Consider the following 26,816-nt stretch of genomic DNA (forward strand, 5'->3'; position numbering starts at 1 on the left):
AAAATATTGATAACCATATTTTGGCGATTATATAAGCAACAAGTTAACGAATCTTTGACGCATGCAAATGTTAAGGGTTACCTTGTTGTAAATATCTCTAAACATATAGGTAATCAAGCTATATGTGGGCCTTAGTATCACATAACGTAAAAAACGTCTGGTCATTTTCTACGCTAGTATTGACACGCCATTAAACGTGATTGTGAGGGCGGTGCTGTAGTTGCACGCAACGTCTCATTGACGCTTAGTAGTCCATAATTTTTTAACTTCATACCTGATCTGCGGACGTCATTGTGCTGGGCGCTGTGAACACATTTGAAATGTAGGCGATCACAAAGTCATCAAATAAGTTCCCATCAACTTACAGAGGAGCGAATCAAAAGCTAATTTTCCCATTTGGACAACCAGTAAAGGCTAGTCTCTGACATATGCATCCATATAGCTCGAGATTTAGGGTAACTGTATTTCGTCACAGCACATATATATCGTCCAACGTTCAATGTTGTATGTGCCTAGAGACGAATATATCTATTGCTTGTATGTGCTGGTGTCTTGTGCGCGGTTACGATGTGCAAATTTAACCCACATAGGGTTTATGGCTGTATAAAATTGTAATAACATGAAAGAGATTTATAACATTTGTATATGTGCAAACCCACTTGCGCGCATTTTTACACATATTGCTTTCCATTTCGCAGCCTTTAATTCAATGCCATTCTCGTATGGGAGCCAGGGTGTACCTTCTAGGTTTTCGCTGTATTCTGCATGTGAGTGTTAGGGTCTGAATACCCTTTTGTATGGTGCCCATACCGGTAAACCATGAATGAAAAGCCAAAAACTGTCTTTAATTCTCTGTGCGCTTATTTATTGCAGCGGCTGGAACCGCCGCCATTTGCCTCAGCCTAGCTACCATTACTGCGGTGTTCGGCCGCCGCAATTATGATAGCGACGCTCTTTGGGATCCATAAGGTGAGGCAGGAACGAGGAAAAGTTTCTATGCAAAGGTTAACGTCAGCGCTTCCGCTGCCATTGTTGACATTTTGGTGGCTGTATCCCTTCTGCAACCAACGCCTATTACTACTTTCACTTTGACACCGTTGCAACGGTAAATCGCGCAGGAGGTGCCATTGTAGACAACTATGGGGTGTTTCGCCAGTGAAGCGGCCGCACAATGGACCGTCCGTCGGATTGACCCAAGCAGAGATCGCTGCTAGGATCAGCACAGCCGCCTTGGAGGGGTGACTGGGGACTTGAGTATTGTGCGGGATCCTGCAGGTCATGTTGGCTAGCGTGGCAGCGGGAAAAACGTTGCAGCAGCGACGAAGTTTACAAAATAATGCTAACATGAAGTGTATACGGAAAGATGTCGCACAACAGCGCGGTTATGAGGTGTTCCGTAACAACGATAGGCAAAGTGTCTCTGAAGATCAAAATATTTAGTACAAGCTGAATAGTAAGACACTTGACTGAATATGGGGAGGAAATTTGTTATGGTTTTACGTACATAAGTAGAAAAAAAAAAATGCTTGTTAGATCGATGACATAGGCTGGACAAAGCTAGCCTTACAATCTCTAATGTATAGATACAACCTTCGTGCTAATAATCATTCTATGTTAATACTCTAGCTGACATTACCCTAACGCTACTGTAGCAATGGCAATACGCACCGTATTAAACTCGAAATACATATTCAATGTATCTACATGAGAGATATGTAGAGAAAGACAAGGTTTTTACATGAGCTGCAGTACCTTGTCTTACTGCGAGAAAAAACACTCGCGAATACGAACGTCGATCGCGCTGATAATGGAAAAAAGTCTCCTAAATATAAAAGTTAGCCATATTTCTTTATGTTCAACTTGTCCATGACTTGGAACGTACACGCAGCGACCTCTATGGCTGAAAACGAAAGCAATTTCATCAACTAGTAGCGACTTAAAGCGTTGCTTATCCAGTGGCAGCTCTTGAGTCCTGCAGTTTTGTTTCGATGAAACTGCTAAAAAATTATCTAAGATAGTATTTCGACAATATCTTGCAACAATATTATTTCGCCATCGACAACAAGAGGGTTCCCATAGCCAAGGTATTATTATGAACGAATTGTTCGTACAGCGATAGCACAGATCTAACTCGTCGTTCCCTTAGGGCAACTTTTCTTTCCCCCCATACAAGAGACAGATTTCTGGTTTGTACAGATATAAGAATCGATGTACTTATCGTCACGTGACATATACGTGCGTCGACTGGTTAAAGAGTCAAGATGATTCGCTACCCTTTTGGGACTGCGAACTTTTATGAACGTTGCAATACAAAAGACAAATAGTTGCCGTCCGTCGCCAGAGCTTTCAGTTTAAGCAAAGCACTGCTTAATTTAAGTCGCTGTGAATGGGGAAACATAATTTGTTTGACAAAGAAAAATACTATACCTGTCTATACATTTATAGCAAGGTTGATATTGAATCATGAGTCTTCATTACCGTTATTATCCTATTACCTTCATTATATAAGATCGCAATAAGTAATTAATTACAGGCGACCGAGTTATACAAATATGATAGGTAACCGAAAACAGTATACCGTGACATTTGTGTGCTTAAAAGGTAGTCAATCATGAAGATGATATAGTAGTGTATGCTTTGCGATTTACGAATAGTTAATTGTAACTGCACAGCCTGCAGGCCGGTCTTCTTACTTTGGCACCGCTTTTAGTCTGGCGTAATATCCGCGATTAAGAATGTACGAAGAAAACAGGTCGACCGGAAGCGGATGCGAGACCTTGTATTTTCACCCTCTATTCACATTTTCCTTCCGACATAAATAAATTTACTACCATGTTGAGGAACAATACGGAATTGTAGTAGCGGAGGCCACTATCGTATGCAGGTCGCTTTGTGAGCATCTCGAAGCCTTCGTCAGACTGCCCGTGGGAATATGTGTATCAGGTCAGAATGAATGCTATAAATTCTCAATTTTTTCAAGTAATTTCCAGTGGCTTTAACCAGGCGGCTGACAACTGGAAGACCGACGGTAATTTTCTCTTTTTCTGGGATCTGAAAATCAACCGGGCGGTCCAACCGTTTCGGACGCTAATGGGGTGACCTGAGTCCGAATATGGTTTGACAGGGCAGTAGCAGCAGTATTGAGGCAGCTCCCAGATCAGCGGTAGATCCGCATGATGCGAATAAGCTTGCATAATGGTGGCAATTAGAAACGCTAAAACAAAGCATACCTTAATTATAACTGGATTACCAATGTCTCGTGTGTTTGTAGAAGTATCATGGCTTTAACTCGGCAAGCCAAGTTTCGTTACTTCGAGTTGCATTTGACAAAGCTAAAATCTATGGTCTGATATGCGGATTACCATAGAATGGCTCACGGAGCTTGATTTTACATTTTCTATATCCTTGCAAATACCACAGGCGGTGCTCATTAGCAGCCTGCTACATTTGAAACAACTGCTCCTATTTATATAAAATAGGATATTTATAATTAGGAACAACTAATCAATATCTGCCATGAATGTGAGAGTTAATAATGACGCTCATATAATTTTGTCGGAATAATAAACATTTGAATCCTGTCTATATATATGAGAAACCTACAAATGGACGACCTCATATCAATGCAGAAGTATTACTTTTATCTATCCTAAAAAGAAAATATAGGAGAAGAATAGAACAATGGCGGGTAGTTGATCCGGCGATACTGGTGACGAAACCAGATTCATGAAAGTCGATTCTTTCTAAATAAGAAGCTCCCGTTAAAGATTATACAGTTTGTCGTTTCTGTAACTATTATACGTTTAACATTCAAAGTTAACCCTTCGAATCTTCCGGCTGATTTCATTGTCCTAGGTAATCCCCCTGCAAAAAGGCGAGATCAGCTGCAAGAAATTATTGACGTATAGTCCGTACAAACTTTATGATGGAACTTTTTTGAAAGATGTCTCAAAAAGGTGCTTCAGTTTACACGCAAAGGTTTGCCTTCCCCCCAGGCAGCCAGTACGGATTTTGTCATCTCGGTTTACTAAACACTGCACTCACTTACATAACGGACTTTATTTATTGTGGAGTAAAAAAACAATAATGCTGGTCACTGACCTTTTCCTAGCCGTTTCATTTGTCGCAAAATTGCATTATACGATTTACACTTGGTAAACTCAATAGCTGGTTTTTATCTTATCTGTGTAATAGAAATACGCAGGTATGTATAGAAGGTCTCATTGTTTTGGAAGTCTTACACGTCGATAGGTGTTCCTCAAGGCTCTGCGCCAAAGCCTTGTTCCATTCTGTGTATTAACGATAGTTTATTTTTCGTTAACGATGACATTCTAGGGCAGTGTTATTTACAGGTAACGCGTTCTTTTCTTTCAGCTCGACAAGGTGCAAAGCAGAGGAATTATCAGAATTAATAATGGCCTAGAAGATGTTACGAGAGCATTTGTTGCTTCGGCAGAAGGTATCCAGGGGAATGTTTCTCATATGTTCTGGTATCTTGAAATCGTGCACTTTGGACAAACGAACAGTCCGCATTTTATTGTTAAACTTCCCCTGCCATTGATGATTCCCCATGCAGGTTCTATAAAATGTATGGTACGTCTGGACCGTTTGGACCAAAATCATAGTTTACATGAAATCGAAGCCCGCTAGGAAATGGTTTTAGTTGCTAGCACGAGAAGCGGCGAAGATTTTATTCGTCACTGAATCTTTACAAGGAAATGCTTAATCGCGCAGAACAAGAAGGCACAAGTTTAAGGAACGGGACCCCGGCTAACGAACTTACATCAACCAATTAACGATCGAACGCAGACGGCGTACGAAGCCCACGCAGTGGGAAAGGAGACGTTGCTATAGAGATACCATCTCTTCTCGCAAGTACCACAACGGCTGGCTGCCATATACTGAGTTTGTGCGTTCAGGCGGCAGGCGAACCCAAAGAGACCCTCGAGACAAGAGAGAGCTAGCAACCGCACGTGCGCGGCACCTTGGGACGTGCATACCTCTATGAGAACACCACGACCTTTGGTAAAGAGAGGTGCCAACTTTGTAAGCTCCTTTACAAGTTGCGAATCTCTTATTCGGGGAACTCCACACCCGCTTCGCTTATCCCCTTACTCCAGTCGATCTCGCAACTCCTGTCGAGATTATACAGCCTACGGCCTCGCTTCATCGCCCGCCTGCTCTCGTGCGTCACACCAACGATTATAGTATATAGCGTCTGTATATTAAACGCATTCCTTTCTTCTGCACACCGTGTTAGACTCGCTGTCAGGCATTGTTCTGCCAAGAACGATATCAAGCTTACGATAGCGCCACGCGAACGCTTTTAGGGTTTTCCCCTGAGGTAATAATAGGTGTGCGTGCAAGACAATCTATCCCTGAAGTTGTTGTAGTATGCCTAACTTCGGTGATTAACACTGCATCTTAGCCTTTAGATAGTATATGGGGGAAATATTAAGTAACAATCCAAGAAGAAACGCACACCAAATATATTCGAATGTTCGCTGTTGTTTAATTTGTGATTTTTGTGAGTCGCATTTGTCGGTGGCTTTCAGCTGGCTTTCCGAATTGCGGTAATCCAGCTGCATTGAGATTCTAAAACGCCGGCAACCCAAAAAAACTATCAATTACTTCTCGTATTTATAAAATAAACTGTTTAAGTTCCTCTGCAAAACGATACGCTTCAGAATTTTCTTCACTCTGAAAAGCCAGTGAAAGCAGCTATGCCAGAAACATATCTGTAACTACGTGACAAAACAAAGAGTCCCAAGCTCTAGAGTTTTCTGGGATGCTTTCTTCTTACGTACATTAGTCAACAGACCTGTCCATACGGAAGGGTCATTCAATGTAAATAATTATGAACACACTGCGTACGACTGCCATCAGAAAAAATGCAGAGCGTGCGTACCAGCCCATGCGCGATATTATAGAGCCGCAAATTCTGCACGAAAGATTTCATCTCATACATTGGTTACATGCGCTTCGCAAATCGAAAGCAAGGGGCACGGACTATAAAATAAACAAAAACGCTAACTTCATTTTTCTTTGCAGCTCTTCATTGCTCAGCGCATTTCAATCGTACCCCGAGGTCGACTGTCGATTCCACCTAATTCTCCGATGTACATATATAATAACAACCATCGATAAGTCAAATATAAGACATGATTTAGAACTTTTTGTCATTAGTGAAACCATGAGTGTCAATGTCCGGGCAATTCTGTTTGGACGCGTACGCTATTCACACATTGAATCGCTCGCTGAGCATTCGTTAACCATTATAATGGGGTTCCGTTGGCATCCTGCAACCTCCCATAACACTTTCTTTACTAACAACAACGTGAGAATAAGCCAGTCGAGAAGCAAAATTATTCCAAACTGGTTTCCAGTTTCGTCGACGTTCATCTAGCAATTAAGTATCATTCGATTAATATTTGAACTTACATTTTTCATTATAATTAAGTCGCTTACGGAGCCGTTTGCGTTATTTGTTAACCTATGTGGTTGTTGACATCTCTCTCTCTCTCTCTCTCTCTCTCTCTCTCTCAAATCGTCTCAAAGGCAGCCTTTTGCTTCGTTATGTTCTGCGTTCCTGCGCTACTTGAGAGAGTAAGCTGCGCGGTATCACTGATGACAGCATGTTCCCATTGTTACTATTTTTACTTGCGACGTGCACATAGACTGGCGCAACCGCGCGGCCATACGTGTGTATCGTTCGGCAGACAGCACTTGGTTATAGTGCTCAGTCACTGGTTGTCGAAAACGAGAGAAAGAGGGTCGAGAAAGACAGCGCAAACAAAACAAACGACGGGAGGACACCTTCGAATTTGATGGGCAGCAGGTTAACGAAAGGTTGGGGGTATAAGGGGATCGAAGGTTAAACGGATGAGGAGAACGCGCGCTCGGTTACCCTACCACTCGCGTGACTAGACTTCATCGGCCGCAAATTTCTCTGGCTTGCACACTTTCCTAAGTCGTTGAACTGTTTCGTCGCTACGTCATGGGCCTTGCGTGCAGTTGGTCGCCATTACCACCAGCGAGCATACCTTGGTAGACATGCCACATCAAAGGCAAAGGCTATACGACAATACGCACGGTATCGACAGCCATGCAAACATGCCAGCAGTATCCTTGTGCTATAGACTCTGCCGCCGTTGCATTATAGACAAGCTGTATTTTCTTTGTTTTATCTCGGCACTCCGTTACTGAAATGATCTTCCCTACCTGTATTAAAGGCTAACCACGTGATGTATGTAGTCCTGTCGCAGCCTAGTTCTCTTATTATCTAGCACCCGTCCTAACTAAGATGGCGTGCGAACACTGCATACGAATCAGAAAATATATATCTGTCTCATTAGGAATGAAAACAATGTTTTTGAATTAGTAGTACCTAACGATTCTCTTAAAAACAACACTCACAGGAGATACATCTGTTTAAAATCTCTACTACTCAAGGGGCAACAAATACAAAACGTTATATGGACGTACGTACCGCGATACAGTACGTAAAATCGCGGAACATAAATGCTATATGACTTCTTGCCCGAGATACTATTGATGTCTCTACGTTTCCATTGCAAATAAGCAGGTCTCTATATATTGCAAATAAGCATATCTATTCCGAATCTACAAATACAAATTTTAACACAAGATTATTAACTGATACGACTTTATCGAAAGATTCACGAAAATATAGTATTTCCTTATGCACTGCCATTGCGTACCTTCTATAATTTCTTCCAACGAAAAAGGCGGTCCAATCTATTTTCTTTTCGGGGATTATATCTCGTTGACGCTGTCTGCATGACACGTGCAAGCTACTGCGGCTGATATTGACATAGAGTTTTCACTAGGCCATCCTTTCCTTTTTAATGAAAATGGTTCATGTTAAAAGAGCAAACAGACAGGTATTATGCAATTCTATTGAAAAGACAACCGTGAACAAAACTACGTATGATTCGTGTTCATATTTCTCTGCTACCTGGAAAGACGCAATGGCTACGCCTTAGCTACACGCGCGTGTTTGAGGCGCGGAATATTATCGTCCTGTAGACCTTTTCAGAACGCCATCCAGCCGTTACTTCCCCAACTACCCGACAATTCGCCCAGGAAGAAATGTAACGGCCTGCCCTTTACGACACTGAACCCATTGAAAGCACAGCGCGCTCGAGACGGCTTGCTAAATCCGAGACGTCCATCTCGAAGTCTCTGCATTGGGAAACATATCTGCCGTAAAGGCTGAATGCCTATTTTATTATATCCGCGTCTTGTCGGACTGAATCTATCTGACATTGCGCGAAACAACGTTGCACCAAAAAAAGGCCTAATTAGGTTCGTTCCACTAAAGCTGGCTGTATGGTTGTACGTGCAGCAGACAATAAGTACTATATTTTTGGAAATGGATTCTGTTTGAAATGTCGAAAAGTATTTCATCTATTACTGAGTGGTGCAATTTGTTTTATTTTAGAAAGGCCTGAAACAACACTTAAAAGCTCTTTCCGACACGAAACAACCCCAATTATAATAACATTATGCCCAATACAAATATAGCCATGTTATATTAGTTGTAGAAAAACACATCTCTTTTTAAAATATTCTATCGTGCTAGCATGAGGGAAACAAATTCACCTCGTATCTGACCGTCGATAACCAACGCATACATATGACCTAAACCCACTAAAATTGCGACGCGTTTGTGAAAGAAGGGTATACAGCAAAAATGGTCGAAAAATTTTACCACGTTTTTACTTCTACTGAATCTGCATCTAAGGTTTTTTCTAATTGACTTAAATTTCCTTAAACTCGCTCAGCGGTAGATCGGCGGAAATCTCCCATTCCGAACCTGTATTCACAGAAATACGTTTTTTTAGTCAAGTCAAACAGATAGAATTTGCGGACCGTTCTAGTATGTATGTAAACCTATCAAGGTATAGAAAATACTTATAATCTAAATAGCACCGGTTTTGCCACGCTGCACTGCGTTGCTTAAAGGTCTGCTTGCTCCCAATGAAAATCTTAGTCAGGCCGATGGTTTGTCCATTTCTCTTTCGCTCACATAACGTAAATGATTTTTTAAATCCGCGTTGTATTACTAGATATATTAATTCAATATTTTATTCTTGTTAAAAGACATCTTGTTCTCATCGAAATCGTAAAGCGCAAGCGTGTTCCTGAGAAAGCAAATCGGGCTCACTCTTTTTTTATATAGAGCTTGTGAAAGACTTACCGAATACATACCACTCGTTTAATAGTATATAGTTGAGGTCTACCGATAGAAACAATTGCCATTGATGCTGACGCCCTGTATTAATATCTGAATCGTTCCATCCTTCAGCGTTCCCAGCTTTCTTACGCTGTCCTTTTTGTGCGACTATAATCGTTCGGAAGTTTGCAACGAGACAGTCACGATTAGCTCGACCAATTTGGCATCTGATGAGCCACGCGCTTATGCCGATCTTTTTGTCAAAAATGAACCCCGTCGTACATCCGTGGTCATGCGCTATTCGTACTCGAGCATTTATTTTTGTTGTTGATATAGTTTGTACTTGTTGTTGTCTTTCGCTGTCATCGCTGTTGTTGTTGTTGCTATCGATGTCGCTGTTCTGCTTTTTCCTCCTTTTACGTTGAGTTTGTTTTTCTGCATCGACGTTTTTCACTATCTGCGCTCACTTCTCATGGCTACCCCCAACTGTGCGATTCTCGGAGCTAGACAGAACGGGTTATCGGAAGCACAAAGACGTTTATCAGGGAAATTCCCGAAAGCTGTTAACCTTGTCGGTTAGTGGTGATATCAGGGTGAAAGAATATTAGGTTCGCTACTTGTACAGACTACCAGCAGAAATAGACTCGTGATGTCTCTTCAAAGTTTATTGTTTGTTGAAGTAGCAATAAGAAGTGGAGGGTAAGCGGAAATAACGGCAGTATATTCTGCCATGAGAACTGTCTGGCCTTACGGAGGAAGACAGACTATTGCTACCTAGCACGAGGAGCTAACCTTAGAAAACACGACGATAACAGGATCTGCCTTCATCCCTGATTCTATAGAATTTTATTTATAAGCGTGAGGCAGGCGGCAAAAAGACGGGAGGAAAACGGTTGCTGTAAGGGTACGCACGCAGTTTGACTGTCGATTGCCTGAAGAGTCGTTGTGTCAAGCTAGTCAATGAGATGGGCCATTGCTGTTACAGCCGGCTTCCTGAAAATTCCCATCCCCTCTACCTCCGACGTGGGATAGCTAACTGATCGACCGACTAGCCAGCCAACCAAATGCACTCGATAATCGATTAGGATCGGGGCTTGCCTCATTCCCACAACCCGGGTAACCCTACCCGATTGAGCCTAAGGTTACCAGCGACCACAGAACCGGCACCCCTTCCCGTCTCCCAATAGAATAGTTCCCATTTCTTATCCCCCAGGCGTAGGCCTACAGCTGTTGCTGCCCCCCACCACAACCTTAGCCGCGGCAGCCTGTGCCGTCGATTTCAATTTCCCCGCTGATCTGGGGTCGTTTGCGCGCCAGGCTGCACAACCAACACCATCGACACAATGAACGGAGAGGCGACGCTGACGTCAATCGATTTTTCTCACCCCTTTCCCTTTCCATTATTCCTGCGAACCTTCCCACACCATGGTTCTGTTCAGATATCGGCCGGTTGGTTGGTCCCTTCTATCGCTGCTACTGCAGAGTTGATAACAGCAATACAGGTTGTTCTGCAGCCTTTGGAGTTTGACGAAGGTGAAGGTGCGCTAAACGATGTAACCGTCTCGGTTCTTAAAGCTCTATCTCGCTTGCTAACGTTCTCTTCCGAGCGCTCTCTTCCACTCCTTGTCGTCTCACTCTTTCAAAGACCACAGTGACTGCAGTGGCCACAACGAGGATAAAAGCTCAGCGAGAAACACTGGCGGTTGATTGAACTCTAGTGGTTGTGTCGCGCATTCAGTGCTAACCATGTAGGACAAATCCATTTATCTATGGTAAAGGGAAATCGGTAATAATGCATTCGACGTTATCCAGCGGCCAACTTGACACAGGAATATCAAATAAGGTAAGCAGCTGTTTATTGGTTATGAAATTCTTAAGGCTACTAATCCGTAGGGGAAAGTTTCAGAGCTATGGAGCTTATGCTTAACTGGCATATGCTAGCCGTTCTTCTATTGCATTTTATAAGCTTAAGTTTCATATATAACAATTATAAGCTAGTTGCTTGCTCATTGTGCTCTGTTTAATAAAGGCTGCTACTATGTAATATGAAAATGGTGACCTAGGATATGGAAAAATCGTATCGAAAAGAGTAAAAACTAAAAAATTAAACGCGCCAAAACGTACTTAAAAACGATGCTTTTTCCTCATAAGAGTTAAACCGAAGTTTATTTCCGTTCTCCAGATGCGTAGCCATTGAACCTTAGGCCCCGACAGGTAAGGAATCTTATCGGCCATGTTCTTAGAAGTGACTACTGTTTATATGCCACTGGATCAGCTCTGTATTTTAAAAGAATAGTAATTTAACTATCGTCTCGTCGTAGAGAGTTCCTATTCCATTGAAAGTAGTAGTCAGTCGATCATAAACCAAACAACTAACGCATTTAAAAATATTAGGAGGATTCGTACCGTTCATAAAGCTCGTACTGATACCTTCCGCTTTTTTTTCTCAAAGAATATACACGTGCACCGAGGATCGACCAAGCAACGAACCGTTCAGTATGTATCGGTCCGATTGATATTAGCAATATAATTATCCAAAAGCATTATGTTCAACAATGCAGACGGAAGCGGCTGCAAAAACTTATTTATTCTACATGTATATTGAAAGACAATATGTACACGTATAGATGTCGCTTCGTACGTACGAGCTTCGACGCTTTTCCTGCTTCGAAGCCTATAGCTAATCTGCCCGTGTCTCAACGCATTGCGTTTGTCCTTTCACTCTACTCCCAAGCAACGATATATAGACTAAAGTGATTTTATGTCGGCGCTTCCGTAATAGACGTGGTTAATGAAAACGACTTGATAGCAGAGAGCTGTGTACAACCTAAGGCGATTAGGTCGGCGGGCAGACACGTTTGCGTCACCATCGTTCACAATGGGCCAGCACTCGCTTTCTAGCCCGCCCGCCTACGGAAAAAAGAAGAAAAAAAAAGTGGGGAACTGTTTAAACAAATAAGTTTTTTTTTTTGGTGTTTCCTGTTATCTTGCTAATTTCAGTTACTTCTTCAACAGCCCCCATAATATCGACAATGAAAACGAAGCACGGAACAAGAAAATATAGTTAGCTCCTACGAAACACGCCCTATGCATAATGGCATGAAAGCCAATAGTGAAAGCAGAGCCAGTAAGGACAAGCCAATGTCAAGCTTAAAACTTTCTACATAGGGAAAGCAACAAGAAACAAATAGGCGCCGCGTATTATTACATGCGTAATAAATGTCGTTGAAAATCGTGAAACCAGATCTATTGCTCCTGCCTAGAACAAGAATCTTAATATAGTATTAGGCATTTTTATGTGTAAAGAAATAATGTCACTTGACAATGATTTTGACTTTGCGATAGCTTCACTCAGCGTATACGAAGTTGATGTTTAATATCAATTAAATTGCCTATAGAACCGCTAATATTATCAGTAGCAGACGTAATGCTAAGTGTTAAATAACCCCAACATTTGCAAAAACAGGTTCTACGCTTTACTTAGCATTTAAAGCAGAAGGGCTGTCTGCTGTGCAGACAGCACAAATTCGAAAGAAACTCACGAACAATGAGATTACATGGAGTTCGTAAAGCGATATGTCACGAGCCGACACATGGCAATGTGCTCTAAACATTCTAGATGTAACCATCGTTTAGATCCTTTTTATCGTCCATACGCATGCGTCTCGTTGTCCAGATTTATCAAAGCCATCCTGTAGTACTATACGACCATTACACTGCATAGGTTAAGGGCAGACTTCTACAAATTGGCTGGATTCAGGAGTCCGTCTAATCAGGTAAGACTGCAAACAAAGGATTGAACAAGTATGCGCAGCGCAGACGAAGGCCACGTTTGAGACGCGTATGATGATCGACCCACTCCTCATGCCAGTTAGCCAGGTTCTTGTCGTTAAAAAGACAGCGTCCGTGTGGCTTCTTTATCTACATTTCGATCCGCAGTGGAATCGATTGTGGCATAGTCGTGAATAAGGCCAACACAGATTTAGCTTTCTGTACATCGGTTTTGTTTTCTATATTTTCTTCAGAGTAGGGATAGTAGTATGCTGTAATGATTAAAATAGAAGTAGAAACTGTTGGGAAGCGTTGTAGCCCATTTCTCCAAACCGTTGTCTTCGGATAAGTGTTTAAAAGGTAAAAGGATTTTTTTTTTGCTTGGCTGTATTTCTTTGGCTAATCCGGTTGTTTTAATCATTCATTCTATTCATTTTAGCTTAAGGATCCTCTATAGGCTCATAGGTGGCTTCTTTATGTGGAAAGTAGCATGATCTATTATAGCCTAAGGCGATTGCTGCTGTTGCTGCAATGCGCTCACTTGATTTACAGATGATCTCTTAAAATGAAACAGATATTTTTGATGTTATAAATCGCACCTCTATTTCTACTATAGACATGCTGTACGGTTCTGTAAAAAGCTTTTAGAAAGAACAAAACGGTCTTTCTTTCTGCTTCCTTTTGTGATATTCTCCGAAGGATTTTTCCTTTTAGAAATCCTGAAAGCCACGAGGATAGCAAGCGGCTCCAATGATCCAACTGTGCAATATATCGTCTCCTTTAACTATAATACAATACTATTGCCAAATGATAATGCAATTGAAGGACCGTCCTTCAATGTGGGATCTCATACCCTTTTTAAAAAACAACAGTGGTAATGCAAAGAGAAATTTTTGACTTTCGGTATATTGCTATTTCCCGCCCTTCGAAGGCGGTAGTTTACCTTAGATCTGAATAAATTTAACTTAAAACCTAGTAAATAAGTTTAACTTAAAACTGTAATATACCACTCTATCTACCTCACCCTAATCCAGCGCCTTCCTGACCTAATCCTACTGTACTGCTGCTACCTCTCTATCAGGATAGTCGGTAAAGTACATTGTCAAAAGCGAGGTTTACTATCAAATAAAGAAAGACAAAACTGGCTTACATTTGAAAAATAAATACATAATAGTAGATTTTCGCTTTCATCTATTTTTCCATCATAACAAGTAAGAAGTACAACGTTTCACGCCTAACACCATATAATGGTTGCTTTGTTTAGATGTACGTTTCTGTGTGATGCATATATTTAATGACACTGACAAAATACTCGGTATAGCAAAATCTGGATGGCCTTCCGTCAGGATATGTATGTTGTAAAGGGTTAACGCAACTCCAGCTGACAGGCAAATACTCACTGGCCTTCCCGTTTGGCACTGCTCGTTGAGTGTAACTTTACTGGCGCTGTTGGCTTCCAAAAAAGAAGGCATCGTTCTCCGATAGTTTATAGACAGTCGACCTTTATCGACGTAGTCCTGTAGCCACTGTTCTCGCTAGAATAAACCGATCCGCTTCGTTGGAGACATATGGTACCCTTTCTAAGCTTTACGCAGAAACCAACTTCTGTTTCGAAGGCTTTTTTTCTCGTAAGTCAAACCACACCAACACAGTCTTCAGGGCTCACACAGTTCCCCACAAACCCCGCACAGCGGCAGTCTGGTCATCGAAGATGTCTTGCTTTCTGGTAAGTGAAGATAATAGGATCACTGAAGCCGATCACCACAAGACACGTTGATATTTTTAGAGATTTTTCTCTCAAGCGTTTCCAGTTAACCCATATTTGGATTTAGCATTACAACGTTCGCTTGTTGTTTCTGACAACAGTAGCATATATATATATATATATATATATATCAAAATGGTGTGGTAACAAAGTATCTTAAATAACTCGAAGTTAAGTGCATTTGAAAGAGCAATCAAATCCGATGTAGACAATTATATCCCACTTTAAAAACATACTGAGTAAAAGTTGACAGTTACACGCCTAATTGATATGATTTTCCCAAGACTTCTAGCGAGATAAGTCGTCTTTAGGTAGGCATATCCATTCAAGGTGGTTTTTTTTCAAACTAACTCACAATTCTAGAATATAATATCTAGCTAATGCTGATTGTTGCGTAGGAGCGCCTTGGGCACCGCACATATAATTATCCAAGGTCATAGTTTACTTGTAAATATTCTAGACATATGAAAAGCACTCCTTTCCTATATTAGTCACCGATTTAAAGCAGGTAACCCGAAGGTGTAAGGCTCTTCCATCGTTAGCACGAATAACGTTAATTTTAAGTTTAGCCAGAGATAAGATCGAAATTTTGCTTGGTTTCTATATAACTTCAGTTATTCATACTAATCGACGATATACGTTTTATCTCTACGTTCAGAAAAGCTTGCTTGTTCCTAAACGGACGATAGCAAATTGAAAAGTATACAGAAACATATAATGATCATTTGAAATATGTATTCTATTAGGTGTGGTACTATACGTGGTACGATAAATCCAGCTTCCTTATTAGTTCAAAGTAATTTTCCAACCAAGGACATTCGATTTTTGAAGTGACCGCCAAATAAAAAATGATCGTTTTCTATGCTAGCGCAACTGTTTACCAAGTCCATGGTAACCGTTCATAAAAAGGCTGTAATAATTGATGAGACGATATTCAGTTTTTTAACTAAGTAACTTCAACTAAAAAGCTTTTGAACATTGAAAAATGCTATAATAGAACGAAAACTCAACGCGAAAATCATTCACGAGAAATTCGTGTTGAGTAGTTAAATGGTATGAACGTCAGCTGACTATTTGCACCGTAAATTTCCGGTCCTGCGTGTCAAATCATTAATTAAGGCCATGCTAACAGCCCCACATTAACGGGATCTGTCCTTTGCAGCTGGACTGGATAGGAAAAAGAAATGGAAAGACCTCGTCCGAACGTAATCCCATTTTAAGACGGTTCTAAAGGTAAAATTTGAATATTATAGGTCCAAAAGCGCGCTAAGCGTCGTATAGAATGCTTTAGTATACCTCTGATAAAACGCAGTGTGAGCCATCTGCGTTACATCAAGTGTTATCCTTTATTATACTATACAGCTTAGCGTGCTATTTATTTTCTGTCATCAGAGTGAGCTCAACCAACTAAACCACGTATTTTTTACAATATCACACAACAAGCTAACAATCTTTAGCAAGAACTGTCCTAAAGGTGCAAGGGGAGCCTTTTCTGCATAGGCTAACGCGTTCTTCTATTCTCCTATTGTCTGAGAGCGAAAGGATTTTTGCTGCTCTTGAGCGGACGGTTTTTCATTTCAAATCGTAGAATATCGGTATATGTACAAACTAATCAACTGTTAGAAGGCAAAGAACTACTGGCTGCTAAGCTGAACGTGTGAATCCTTTACAAGCAGCTGTGTATCTCATTCAGCAATGACACTGTAATACGCCTGTTATTCTCTTGCCGGCCATCTTTTTTTCGCTTCATTGTAGCCGTCCGTTAGAAAGATGTTACGATTTGTACGGTTAGACGAACATGTGCAGTATGTCTCAATGTTTGCCGGTCCCTGCACCATATATATATATATATACACCATATTATTAAGGCTTTCAAGAAATGGAAATTCTCAACGCGCCCATGTGTCCAGAGGAACGGACTGAACAAATCGAAGCTTGTTGGCCTAGGCATACTGATTTCGAAAAATCCACTCGACGAAGGTTTTGCGAAGCTCGGACCGATATTCGCTCCGAAGTGCTAAGAACAAGAAAAATGACTGCCGCCATAAGCGAGTGAAAGTTCATACGTACGCAACACAGGTTAATACGTTACTTATTATAGCCACGCTAACAAGAGCGTAATAATGTTACGTTTGTCTCTGAAGAAGCATCTTTGATAATATAATGAGATAATATAAGTAGGTGCTATATAAGGATTGCCTCAAGTGTAGTACTGATAAGCAAATTTTAAAAAGTACGGCGATTATATTTTGATTTCAGCAGAAACGATAAACTAGTAAACAATACATGATTCATTCAAAGGGGAACCCTGCTCATGGACGCATTTCGGTGAGACTTTAATCTTGCCATCGTCTAATGAAGCGTTTGAGAACTTAGAAACCTGTTAAAAAAAAAAAAAAAAACTGACGGAAAAAGCAAAGCAGTGAATCTAGTTCCTCAAAAAACAGCATCAAAAAAGCCAAGGCGCCTGAGCCTCCTCACTAGTACACTAGGACAACTTCGCTCGGTTCTTACCTTACCTTAAGTCCATTCAGGGTCCTAGGCTATAAAGTTGGTCGGAGATGCTGTCATACACACAGCAGCCAAGCTGAACGGACAAGCTACAGTTGTTGCTATCGTTATATCGCAACATATTGTGCACCTCTCAGTTTCTCTAACAGGGCGAGTTCCACCGTTATGTAGCCCTGGTCCACGTCCGGCGGCTTATCCACAAGCCCGTACGGCTTTGACCGGTGTGAGTCGTTCAGAATATGCTATTCGCTTCGACTAACCCACATGCCCCACAAGCGCCCGATAAATCGAGTTCTTCTAGGGCAGAATTTTTAAATTTAACAGCGTTTCGACTTCCTGCTAACCTGCCAGCCCAGCCGAACGATACAGCCGGAAACGCTGCGGATGAGTGAGCATGTACGAGAAAAAAGACAGTGATAAAGGATTAGTGTTGTGTGAACTCCTTTCCGCGCAAGGTCTAAATTAAGTACTGTTTGCTTAACAGGTAACCACCGTTCACGCATTTCCTGGTAGAATCGCTGAACACTATTCCGCACGATAGCTACTTCGCGTAGATAATAGTATCCGAATGAGAGAATAAGAGGAACTATATAGCAAACATATACTCCTGTACCATCGATATTTTACAATAAAGCGGGGATCGAGCCAGCCCGACGGGCCAGAAGCGAAAAGACAAGAAGAAAAAACTTTTTTTTTTTTATATTAGCTGCTTACTTTAATTAATAAATGATGCCCACTCACTCGTTCGAAGTTATATTGATTTGATCTGATCTGATCTGATCTGATCTGAGTGGTAACTATACCGATCGCGGTATGAAACGAAAAAAATCTAGACAACGACACTGGATGAAATCCGAGCCTATTTTTGAGGCACTAATCTTCACTTATTTTTGTTCGAAACAGATCATTGTCATCATAGTTGATGGTGAAAATGTATGCCATTAAATATTCAGTTGCAAATATAGATATAGTTTGCGCATGCGCGTTGAGCAGACATATTTCGTTTGTGCCGCCAAAGGATATCTTCTACCGCCGCAGTCATTCCACTGTCATAATAAACTTACTCATGCTATAGCCAATATGACACACATATGTAACTGGCATCGAAGATGACTTTGGTCAATGTAACATTCCGTAACTATCTGAATATTACTTTTGCGCTAAATCACATTGATATAAATGAGTGATCCGAGCAAGACAAGTACCCCACGTTCCACTTAAAGCCACGATCTCGAGCAATTCGTAGTATCGCTTTCTAAGCGAAGCGATTTTCGCAAATAACATATCTGTGGGTCCATAATATTCCCTACCCAATAATTAGACGACAAGATAATTTGCTAGCATTATATATAGTAATATAAAATTAATTGTGATTGTGTAATGTTAAATAGTGCTTTTGGTTAGGTATTACGCAGTGGACAAGTAAGCGATGTGTTTGAATGGTCGCAATAACCAAAATGGTTTACTGCGGCTTAACTTTGACTTGAATCCCTATTAAATACTATAATTCACTCTAAAGGCTCTGCAGGTCTGATTGGTTAACGCTATTCTTTGTCATGACATGGGGTACGCTGTTGAATACCCGTTTTCCTTGGCGGGGCGAATTACTGAACATGTACAAAGATCTGTGTGGGCTAACAAAATAATTATTTGCCCACTTGCGTACAGACGACGGCGATCGGTTTTTGTGACTACCGCCGCCACTGGAATCAACTGAATCAATGAGGCTCATTACCTATCATTAGAACAAGTAACGGAGATAACGCAGAGCATTTAAACATATCTAAAGGATATGAAGCGACATCGCCTTGCTCCATACTTCATTAGCGATCATAAAATGAAAAGTACAGAACCGACATGATTTCTGCCCTGAACAGCCTTATGAGATACGGTATGCAATATTCAAAACATGGCATATCTGTTCATTCATATTTCATAGGCGGGGTCGACGAACAATGATTTTTAAAGCTCTTAGCCGGTGTTCATTTTGATGCTCCAAACGCCAAAACAGGACGCGTTAGGGTGCCTGTAGAGGAATGGAGTGCTTGAATCTACTGCAGGCGATGATGAGACATACACACGAAGACGACGGCGAGCTGTTGAGAAATTCTAGCTGTTCAACAGGCCCTCTTGCTGTTTGTGGCCTGCCAATAAGAGGCAAAGCCTGGGGCGAAATACAAGTGTCTCTCTAGAGACTAGTCTCGCTTGATTACATATAGACTAGTGAGATTATACAGTGTGAAAGAGACAAGGCGAGTTAAAAAGAGAGCGCCATGCAGCAGTGTTGGGGCCTATGATGGTTTGCTGTAATACGGAAGTTAATGCGGACACAGAAATTAAGGGGCACACAAAACCTCCACTGCTGCGAAGCAGAATGGTGGCCTGACGGAATTGATGAGATAGGCTCGTGGTGTGTCATCCATCGACGCGTCGAAATAAAGCACCTTGCAACCCCGGGACTTCGTTGTCTTCCAGCGTTCTGTTCTCTGCTGACTTTGACGCTCCGGGCATAAACAAGCGCGGCAGATGTGAGTTGGCACTAGCCTGGGTTAAGCGAATTTTGCAACATCAAAGCTTAGCACGACTGCTGGCTACATAGCGGGTCCAACTTCTTTCTGATACCCCTGCTGTTGCCGACTGGCATATTGGCAGACGAGTGCTGGACTAACGCAGCGCCCAGCTGAGAAGGAAGCAGGCAACGAACGCAAAACGACCAAAAAGGAGCCAAGAAGCAGATTGTCCTGCAGGATGAGCCGGGGATGAATTGCAGAAGGGTATTTCCGTAACCTGCTGCTACGCTAAACAAGTAAACAAGCAGCGGAAGAACCGACTTGCGGCGCTGCGCGCCAGCGACCTGGCCAGTTTCGGGGTGTTATTTTTGATTAAGATGAGACGATTAGGGGATCTGCGTCATCCGCAACTGCAACAAGCTCACACCAGCGCTGTTCGAGGGAACGCTTGAGCTTGGAAATGGCGCTACGAGTGCTGGCACCGATAGCGACAATGTAAGCAACTAACGAGAAAGCCAAGTAGGGCTTCTCGACTCGTCGCTGCGTTTCCTTAAATGAAACGTCGAAACTTTCGAAACGATAAAATAGTAGGAGACAAAGGAACACGAGGCTAGACGAAGAGATTCGCAAACAATATACTTACGTAGTGTAAGGGCCGAGTGACGACAGCCATTCGACCTGTGTGGTAACCAGCAGCGTCACATAAACCATAAAGCAACCATCTATTATTTTCACTTATGAATATCGAGCGCTGAGGATTTATTCATCCCTGCCTTACGCGTGATCCGTACTAAACATACTCAAAACTATTTGGCCTAATCTAACCTAATCTAAATCTAACCTAAAGTAGATTTAGACCTGTACAGCCTGAACCACATTAGTGGCAGTTGTCCTAGCACTCTGTGCGCCCTGTAACCCCTCACCATAACCTCGCTACTGTCAAACTTATCGCTTAATTCCAGTTTTGTACGTGGGTACTTCTATCGTGCAGGTTCGTTAAACTAATTCAGTTATGTTGTTCCATTTCCATCCTTTAACGATATAGCTTGAATGATCCCGTTATCTTTTTTCGATCGTTGCCCAAGTATTCGACTATCATGTCCGAACACGATCGTCGTGCCACGTCTGCCTTTGCTATTGCGTGCTCCCATTGTCACAGGGCCATTGTTGTACTGCCACTAACCTGTTACACTGTTACGTTTATTTCAGAGCGAAGACTAAATTTTAAAGAATGTGACGCAAATACGAGGCTTCTTGAGGAGCCGATCGAGTAAGCATCGTGGCAATACCGATATTTTTAGAAACTCTCAACCTAACCTAACCTAACCTAACTACACACAAGATCCCATTCGATACCATGGTAGAATATGAGGAAATCAATTTTCTACTTATGGAAGCGTACATTGCATCGAGCCTGGAAGCAAAGCAAGTATGAAATGTTTCCACTTGAATGCTTCTTTGAAAATCCGTAACACTTACTAAGAGAATATCTCAAAAAGTTACTTTTCCGATACATTATACCTGCATTTATGCATTAACTTGTTTTCTTTGGGCGATTATGGTGTACGCAAGCTAACTATAGGTGACGTTGTCAATCAAATTAACGTTACGGCTAGACATAGCGTGCACGTAGAATATAGAACCTGTCAAACATGAACCAGAGCGTAGACTGCGCGGAGGAATCACGGCTAGCATTAAAATTTCGCCCTTGAGATACAATGCAAAAACAATTTTTGTGCTATTTTCATTTTTGTAGGTCTCTGCGTTCAATAACAGAAAAGCTGTACGTGATTCAGAGCTATTCAACGGGATAGTCGGTATCGTACTACAACGTTCAACGCACCGATTCAAGGTAGACAACCTATTTTTGTTTTGACAGTCGAAACCTTTGACAGTTCATTCAACTGTTTCGCTCAGTTGCATCATTTAGGTATTGCCTGCAGCCGCGACAAAACGGTTTGAGTCTGCAAAGCAAAGTACGCTTGACGATTTTCGATAACTTCGTAAAAAGAACACCTACAAATCTCGCACTCGACAGGTCTCCTGACGTCTTCTCGTTGTGTATATCCGCTCACGCTATTTGCTATCTTATGTATTGCGAATGCCCCTCGCATCCTACATTCTGGGGGGGCATTCACATGTTCTCAATAGCACCTTTGAGAGTACGGCCAACTGCATTCTGCTGACATATGCGATATGTATACAAGCTGCTTCAAGCACAGTAGCTGGCATGCTGCCTGTGTTTAATTCAATGTCATCACGTAAACAGCTGAAGAGCTTTACGAAACGCCTTTAAGTGAAAAAGAGAGTGCATTGAAGGTAAGGATCTGATACTGTTCGTGCTTCATAAAGTGGATAGATCTATGGACGGATAATTTTTTAACAGAGACTTTATTGAAGAGCTGATTTGTCTACGCTCTACCGTTCAATCAGCATATAAGATAATAGTAATAATAATAAGTAAATATTTAATGCGCATATAGATATATTATCGAAAACGTAAGAAGCAGTCGGAAGGGAGAAGTTGAAAGTCACAAGATGAGCTAACAACAATGTTGCTCTAGCGTTAGCCTTTGTGGAATGCGCAATCTTAAATTGACCTCGTGAGGGAAAGGCTCGATGGCCTTGTAGTTCATGATTTTCACTCCTGTTGATTTCGTAATTTGCAGCCTTTACCTTTCTATTCAGTCGCTGTAAATAGCTCGAGGCAATACAATGGCGAACTAAATTCAAGCCGTTTCATAAGCATCCGATCCGAGCGCATCACCGAAAGGGCAAACCGTACAGTCACTAATAGTACCCTTTCAGGAAAAGCGCGATTTCACCAGTCGGTCATTTCCTGACTAACGCAAGAGTCTTGTCGTGCCGTGTCAAGTAATTATCCTTATCCGTCATGTGTGGGCGTTAAGTACAACTCGAACCATAGATAGACACGTATATAGAGCTAGAACTTTTTGCATATGAAATACTGATAATGCTGCCATATAATGCTCGGTCTGCATGCAAGCCGTTGGACACCGCAATGCTTCCAAACTGAGTTTAAATTAACAAAGCAATTTTGGCTATTTACCCTCAGTTTGTCGCGATTTATTTTTAGGATAGTCTGTAGTAATGCGTCTCTATTTGGAAGTATCTTGTGTTGTCATAAGAACAGATTCATACGGTGATGAAAATACTGGTTGAGATGCTATTTGCGGTATCGCTTTCTTTTTTACTCTTCCTCTTTAAAAAAAGACAGCTCCTAAAGTTTGTCTCCTTTCATTGTGACTTCTCTGGTTCTTCATAGGTTTGTCGCTGATTTTGGCCTGTCATCGGTCCGTTAAACGTTTTGACAGTTCCAAACTACGATTATTGCTTGTCACTTTTTGTAAAGTTATTATGGCTGCTTCCTCTAGTTAACTTAATGCAGTTGTCATTGTTGCCTGTTTGGCTTCCGAGAATGGGCAGAAGAAGAGTCAATGTAATAACAATGCAAATCCTAGTTTGACTATGGCCAATGAAATAATACAGAACTATACTATTGCAGCAATCTATCTCCAAACAAAATTATTAGCTATAGAAGCCCCCGACGTATCGGGCTTCCCGTCCTGTGCTGCTTCTCACTGTCATAGAAACCATTGACAACAACGGATCAGTCTGACGCTCCAAGATACACGGTTCCGTAGCTCAGTCTGCGCAAGAAGCGTCAGAATGTCCGTACCTTCTATTGAACATCTGCTCGAGACCAACGTACGCTTTGCCTTTCCTACCGTACCAATCGGCTTCTGACCGTAACGTCAATATGAACAGACACGTATCCCCATTGGGAAGGTTATCACTGTTTAATCTCGTTGATTGTTGATTTAAGGCAGGCAACGTTATCAAGACCACGGCATCAATATATAACCTTTTGAAATTTGTAATAATAAACGAGTTACTGACGTTTACTACTATTACATAGCCACTAGATAATTTTGCGTTGTGCAAATACGAACTAACTCGCTTATCCAGGATCAGTTTCTTGGTATGTCCTGTAAGACAGGTATTTTGGGTTACAGTTGACACAGATTTCATTCATCTTCACCGTCATATCAACAGTATGCCAACCTACCCGTGAACATGACAATGGGTCTCCAGTCATCTTTGTTGGGCTGTACACCTGCTACTATTGCTAGTAATAGCATTCAAAGGACGACGACCTTGTCTCAAGGTTGTCATCCAATTGGTTCATACAATACAGAACAACGTTAGCCTATCAACATCGATCCGAGCAATGGTCGTGCACTCATCGCGTGCCTCGATGTCATTTTGAGTGTCAGCTACTACGGGTGACCCAACTGGTTTTTAACGGTTTGCCTGACCGCCTCTCCTTTTACCGATCTGCGGCAGGCGCGGCAGCAGTAGCAGGACATGCTATTTGATGGCATGCCGCAAATCGTACAGCAACGCCAAGCAGTCTGCTACTGCTCGTCACTGACAACAAGCTAGCAACGGCTGGACAGCGGTAAAAGTAACTGGGAGCCACTAACATACCCGGCTGAGATCAGTCTTGGGGATCCGAAGCCATTGCTTAAGCGATCCTTGCATTTAAATCTACATAGGGTGCACGTACGAAGAATGTAGCGCTTCTTCACATTAAAACTGGTAGACATTTGTGGCTTTGTGTAAACATTTTTAGAAGGGAACCTGTCCCCTTAAAGGTTCCTCAGTATCTGATCAACATGCCAAGCAACTCAGTGAACCTTGAGTCGTTCAATTAAGCTCGTCCACAGGATACTTTGGCTGGACAACGATTAGACTGCACTAATCATGTCCAAAATAAATACTAAGTTTCCATCGCTGTACTACCTGGCCTTCGAGTTAGAGGTTTCCCCCGATAGTTGCATCCGCTGGTGCGGCTTGGGACGACGCGTTCTCTCAGAATTTAAATGTAATACCAACGATCCAACGTAATGCCATTCGGACTACCTTTAGGCTTAACCACTTTTGACGGTCGTTTATTTTTTCAACGCACAAATAATTCTCGCTGTTCCACACTTACATACATTCTGAGTCTGCTGTGTGATGCATCAATCAACGTACGCGTCCATTTCTGATAACTGCCTCATTTCGATCACCGCCGGTCTTCTAGATATCTTCTTAAGATTAACTTAGTCGACTGAGCGCAAAAACCACGTAATAAATTTCTCGAATTATCAACACGGGTATGTATAGAAATTTCTACAACCATGTATCTCTTGCACTAACAGCAGCAAAGTAAAGAGACTTATCTGACCTCGCTTGCAGTATTTGGCCTCGATGCTGTTTTCGCTGCTGGTAGGTGCCAGTAATGTCAAACGAGACTGATGTGATTGTTGTTTGATCTCAGTCTTTTAAAACCGATGCAGTCTCAAGGCCTCAGTGTTGGAATCAAGTTAATTTGAACTGATAAGGCTAAAGTTGTCGAGTCGCCCGCCCGGGTTTCCCATAATGATTTTAGTTATGCATTGAAAAGAAGACAGCGAACGGAACGCCTGAAAATCGTTGTGTCATTTTCAAGCAATTCAGCTCGGTACTTCGATTCTGCTTTGTCTTGCTTCGATTATTCCTTGCAAACACTGGCGGTGTTAACAACAAACAGAAGAGAGAAAATCATTGATGAATTGCTAACTGGGTATTGCAAGGTGACAGAGTAAGCTTTAGCCGGTTGACCGGTTGAGGATCGACACGTTTAAGTGCCTGCTGCCACGTTGAGCCGAAGAAGGACTACGCCAAAGCCAATTCGTTGCCCTGCGTCCTATGTACAGTACTTATTACATACAATTCTAATACAATAAATAGATGTTCCGCTATTGAGATGCCCAAGCGATTATACGGCTACGCCACGAACGCACGCCTTTGAAAGCCCCCTATGAACTACATGACAAACACATCATACGCGGAATAATATGATTCTCTAGTTCTACTTAGATCTATAAATAGTCTTCATGAAGATATGCATTTACCAGCGAGACGATATTTTACTTCTACGAGTATTGAGAAGTTTTCAAAAGACGTTTTTTCCAACAATGCAGCATTCTTCAAAATCGAACTGTATTCCCTAGCGTTGAAAAGCACCGATACACGAATATTTACGATAGATACGAAAACAGTAAACCAAAAAGCTTTTGTCCTGTTGGCCAACACCCTTTGATGCTATTGTGCTTCTAGTATTGCCTTTAATTGGCTCCTTGAGCCGATGTTCAAGAGTCACTGAAGCTAGTCAATCGATTGGAACTCAAGCCAAGATTCATTTTCAGGGTTGCATCAGTATAGGTTAGACGTGTGACTCGATTAACAGACACCTTGCATATAAGCTCCCATAATAAAGGTCCATATTAAAAAATGGTCCATTATATAACTTACTGCTGGCGCTACCTCAAACGCTGACTCTAGCATAACACTAACTTTTATAACTTGTGCAGCTAGCGCTTGCATCCGAGAGGTTTTATAGACGTGAAGGTGATTTTTATTTTTGTGTTGATTTTCACAGGTTTCTTGTAGCTTCTATTTATATTATCTTTATATTCCTGTATTTGTATTGAATTTTATACATGGTCCATTATGATTACCGTTTAAATTAGGTCTACTATAGGCTCGTTGTCGTCCTTTTCGGATAGTGATTAATATGGCGCTCGCAATAGTTATTGCTCCTTGTGTGACGCATGACGTATAGTTGGCTTACAATTGGCCCCACCCTTCTGACAGTGTGGCTCCGTTTCGCGGCCACGCAATTCCAGTAGCCGTCAAAGTCTGACGCCAACAATTACCTCCTACTCTCCCCAGACTAAATAATCGTATGCATGGAATAATACTAGAACAATTTGAGTAGTTATGAAGTGTAATTAAAACGAATATTACCCGGTTTAGCTGTTACCTATGCGGGTCATACCGGCGTACCGCACGAGCTAGCAGGTTCTCACCACTGCATGTATGGATAAAAAGGTTGGAAACTAGAAAAGTTTGCCGCTGGCATTAGAAGTTTCGTTTGTTCGTTGGGGCTCATTATCTAACCAGCAGAAAGCAAGAATGATGTTTTTACCAGCAATCCGTTATTTAATCG

At 41.7% G+C, this 26,816-nt stretch overlaps 1 long non-coding RNA gene across 11 annotated transcripts in view; it reads left to right on the forward strand.

Moving 5' to 3' along the window:
* Window positions 1-26,816, forward strand: part of LOC111260062 (uncharacterized) — a 116,012-nt gene that overhangs the window by 33,496 nt on the left and 55,700 nt on the right. For 6 of the 11 annotated variants that reach the window (XR_015310831.1, XR_015310817.1, XR_015310819.1 and 3 more), the window contains 2 exons: window positions 20,966-21,185; window positions 21,513-21,608. This is a non-coding gene — a long non-coding RNA (uncharacterized LOC111260062). Of the gene's footprint in view, window positions 1-4,374; window positions 4,460-10,184; window positions 11,043-12,199; window positions 12,440-20,355; window positions 20,442-20,525; window positions 20,748-20,965; window positions 21,186-21,512; window positions 21,609-21,794; window positions 22,076-26,816 lie in introns of those variants that run through there. The other 5 variants (XR_015310836.1, XR_015310837.1, XR_015310826.1 and 2 more) reach the window with 5 other exon arrangements.

This window comes from Varroa jacobsoni, unplaced genomic scaffold, assembly GCF_002532875.2.
Source record: "Varroa jacobsoni isolate VJ856 unplaced genomic scaffold, vjacob_1.0 scaffold_39, whole genome shotgun sequence".
NCBI lineage: Eukaryota > Metazoa > Arthropoda > Arachnida > Mesostigmata > Varroidae > Varroa > Varroa jacobsoni.